This window comes from Gossypium raimondii, chromosome 3 (genome assembly GCF_025698545.1).
Source record: "Gossypium raimondii isolate GPD5lz chromosome 3, ASM2569854v1, whole genome shotgun sequence".
NCBI lineage: Eukaryota > Viridiplantae > Streptophyta > Magnoliopsida > Malvales > Malvaceae > Gossypium > Gossypium raimondii.
The window spans coordinates 54,416,959-54,421,938 of NC_068567.1; positions in this window are offsets into that span (position 1 = coordinate 54,416,959).

Consider the following 4,980-nt stretch of genomic DNA (forward strand, 5'->3'; position numbering starts at 1 on the left):
TATTTTTAACTAATATTTTCATATTTATAAATACATATATTTTTAATGTAGATATTATTTTAATATATTTTACATGTATATATATTTATTTTTCTCTAATATTCTATTATATTTTCATATACATACGCGCATTTCTTTATATTTTCGAAAATGCTTAAATACATATTTGTATCTTTAACACATATATTTAAAAATTTTATATATGTATATTTATATATTTTCTTTATTTTCATAAATACATTATATAAATTTTATAATTCAAATTTTATATGTAAATCACGTATTTTATTTCTCATAATTCCAATGCATATGTTACGCTCTTTTTTTTTATTATTTTTTATTTTTGTTGATTTATGTTTTCGTATTTTTATTTATTTGATACTTTGCATGTTATCGATTTTGTTTATTCATTTATTCATATTATTTCTATGCCATTGTAATATTTATTATTGCATTGTATATTTAATGTAGCATCACATCATTTTTTTACTCGATTTCAAACTTTTCAAAATTGAGATAATGCTTGTATTTAGGATTTTCAAGGAAATTGAGCCCTAACGTATTGGGTTCCGATTTTCTTCGTTAAATCTAACAATCGAGCATTTCTCTTTAATCAAAAAATAAGAACTCATTATTGGGAATTCAACACGTTGTGTCCTAACGTATTGGATGTGACGCATTGATTTCTCGAAATGAAGATTGTTTTCTAAAAAATAATAAAGGAAATATTCCAAGTTTGGGATTTTGGAGGAATTGTGCCCTAACGTATTGGGCTGCGATTTCTTAAATCTTGAATAAATGGATATTCTTTTAAATTTTTATTTAACGAGTATTCTGGCCTAATTCATTTTTGAGGAAATTAGAATGTCGTGCCCTAACGCATTGGGTGTGACATTTTCTTTCTCTGAAGTGATAAGGGTCTTAATACGTAACGTTTTTAAGTTTTTGCTAAGGATTATATTTTTCAAATTTTCGACATTAAGACATTAATTAATTAACTAAGTACCAATTTTTGGGCGTTATGAGGGTGCTAATCCTTCCTCATATGTAACTGACTCCCGGACCCGTTTTTCTAAAATTCGTAGACCAAAGTCGTTTTTAGGTGACCCAATCACACCTTAATAAAAGATCGGTGGCGACTCCAAACTTTCATCGACAACTAATTTTTGTTTTTTTTCCAAAAATAAAAATGGTTTCGACAGTAAGAATATACACATCCATTAAGCATATCTCAAACATATCGAGTAGTCTATAATACACATACTTATTTAATATACCTCAAACGTATCAAGGAGTCAAGGATATAAATACCTTTTAAACACGTTCACCATCGTTATCTTTCTAATTTCATCTAATTTGATATATTTTCTTTCAAGGTATCACATATATATATAATTCTCTCATGCTTAACTATCAACTTATTCTTATTTCTCTTATAATTCATAATAAAAACAATTACTATTAATAATTTCACAAGCCAAATATTTTTATATGGTTTTATTAACATTTGATTCTTGGTTAAATAATCATTTAAGTCCTTGTTCAATTCTAAATTAATTTCCACTAATTTAATACACCATCAATTTAATTCTTGTATTATTTAATATTCCATTTAATTATTTACTAAATAAGTTCATTTCTAATTTAATTACTAATATTTTTATTCCATAATTCCATATTTGCTTCGTAACCGCTCGATTAAAAATTTTGGATGGCTCGATTTAACAATTTTGGTCCCACAACTAACTTTTTTGATACTGTCAAAAATCAAACTGTTACACATTTTGAGCTTATTGGTATTTTTATTTTCACATATATGTATATATTTATAGTCTAATTGTAACAACCCGCCTCGCGTAGATCATATCGATATGATGTTGGCGTATAATTGAGTAAGCCGGAGTAGTAATGGGGTGAATTGTCAGTTAAAGTGTTGGGTTTGGTGGACTCTTTTATGAGACGATCCCCTAACCCTAAATGTTCTGGGCGAACTTGTCAGTTCACGGAACAATAGAATTATTTTATGTGGAAACGATAGCTACCGTTGTTAGAGTTTAGTTGAAATCTAGTTGGAATTGAACTAGATACTGTAGATGGCATCTTGATATGTTTAGGTAATTGAATGACATGTTTACCTGGTTGTTTAAGTGTACAAGCAATATTTTACCCCTCTAATTAATGGTAGAAGTTGTGTTTGGTAAAATATTAGATTTCAAATCTAATTAGGCAAGCCTAGCCTCAGAATTTCAAGGCATTAGTGGGATTTTTGACCTTCCCACTAAACTTATTTCTCGCTATTTGTGCTATATAAGGATGCCTATAGCCATCATGTTTCACCTTTGTTTCCCTGTGTTCTTCCATATGTCTCTAAAATGTTTAGTTAACTATGCTAGAGGAGACGAGAAAGGTTTCCAGAAGTTTGTCAAACGCCATTAATAGTACTAGTTAACTGCTCAATAAGCTAGCGAAGGTCCTAGCAATCGAGGCAAAGGACCAATAGAGTAGATTCTATCCTGAAGTTCATGGTGAGTTCCTTCTTGCTTCCTTTGAGTTATGAAAATTCTATGATATGTGGGTTATGAAAGGTAAGTTGTCCCTACTGAAGATGGGTTGGTGTGTCTTGTATTGACAAGTGTGTAATAAGTCTGTGTTGTGTGTGTGAGCATGGCCATAGTCGAGGTAAAAATAATCACCTTGTGTACGAGCCTAGTGCTAGGCTGTTTGTGATATGTTGAAATTTGGAAAGAAGCTTTATTTGTGATGCCTCCGGTAAGGGAGCTTTATTGCAAACCGAACAGGCATATCACAACCTGACCTTGCGGGAGAACACGTGTTCAACCTATCAAGGAATATGAAAACAAATATGATTTGGCTGATATGCGATTCTGGATTCTAATAATAGGCCTAAGGCTGGCACAAGGTTGGGTTATAGGTAAACATAGGTGTCTGTAAAAAGTGCGTATAAGCTGGCAGCATGTGTCCGCTAGGGATACCTTGTGCGTTGTTTTGACTAAGTGTCATTATCAGAAAACTGTATTACCAACTTGACATAATGTGTCTATAAGACTAAGTTCAAAAATATCTTTATTTTTGGGTCGATTATCGGTAATTCGATAAACAATATTTTTCTACCTGGAACGCACTAAGTTCGATTGAACTTACTCTGTTACCTTTCTTTCTCAGGCAATTGATTAGTAGAATAAGATCCTTAGAAGGGGACTGTGCCAAAGCTGCATCTGCGAATGAGTCACTTGTCTGTTTTGTATCATGCATGACTGATTGGCGGATGGCGTATTGTAACACCCCTAACCTGTATCCATCGCCAGAATAGGGTTATTGAGCATTATCGGAGTTTACAAATTAATTTATAAACATTTCATTTCATCAAGCATTCATATTTATAACCAATCAAAATCAAAACATTAATGAGCTAACGTTGGCCAATTTAACTTATTCATGCCATTATAACCAGAATCAAATCATCCAAAATTACTGATAAAACCAATGGATAGTGTGATATATCTTTGACAAGCTTCCAACCCAATCGAGCTTTTCAATAATCATTTCAATGCATCTAATAATTATACATATTACCAATAATAATTCAATTCCAATAATAAAACACATATTTATATAATATTCATCACCAAATAACATTCACTTTAATTAAAATTATACAGAATATAGTTCATACGAACTTACCACGCTAAATTGCAAAAATACCAAAATTCAGGGACATTTTGGTAATTTTCTATTTTCCTCAATTTCCACCCAATCTTGATCTAAATTAATATTTCATTCAATTTATTAATTTAAATAATAAAACAATTCATTTCATGCAATTTGGTCACTTTTTGACATTATTACAAATTTACCCTTAAAATTTTACTTTTATTCAATTTAGTCCCTGAACCTAAAACATGCAAATTAACCATTTTTAATGAAAACTCATGCTAGTTGAATAATTATATATTTTACTCATCCTCCTCTCCATTCCACATCCTTAATGTATAGAACATGCTTATATGTAACATTATCTATAATTTCACTATTTATTTATATGTTCATTCAAAGCTGTCCACTTGAGTCATATTCACTAAATTATTTATATCTTGAGCTACAGAACTCCGAATTAAGATACGCTAAATTTATATGAAACTAGACCCACATATCTTCTTGCCATAAAATTTTCAAAATTTTTGGTTTAGACAATAAGTGTAGTTTATTCTTTAAATTCATCTCTGTTCTGCTGTCTGATAGTTTCGACCCTTCTTCACTAAAAATTAATTATCTCATCTTACGGGATTCGGATGATGTTACCGTTTGTTTCTATTGAAAATAGACTCATTAATTATTTAAACATATAAATTTAACCCCCTAATTATTTTTCTAAAATTTTTTATGATTTTCAAAAGTCAGAATAGGGGAACCTGAAATCATTCTGACCTTGTCTCACAAAATTTATTATATCTCATGATTTACATCTCCATTGCTTACATCGTTTCTTCTATGAAAACTAGACTCATTAAGATTTAATTTAATATTTTATTCATCTTCTAATTTGATTCCCAAAATTTTGGTGATTTTTCAAAGTTAGACTACTGCTGCTGTTCAAAACTATTTTAATGCAAGATGTTGATTACTAAGTTTAAAACTCCTTATTCTTTTTTCTATAATATTTCCCATCACTTTCTCTTATTTCCTTTCACTAATATATCAAGAACATAAGACCTTATTTAAGAAAACTCTACTATAACATCATTTCCATGCTTTTTCAATAATATCAAACTTAAAAATATATTGAAATCTTAATGTTCTTACCTTGTCATATTAGTTTCAACATTTAACTTGATTTTCTCTCTCCTCTAGCTTCTCTTTCTTGAATCTAACTTGATATTCTAGTTCCCCATAGTCTCCTTGTTATCTTTCTCTCTTGATGGATATGGAAATTCTTTTCATTTCTAGGTGAAAATAGTAAAT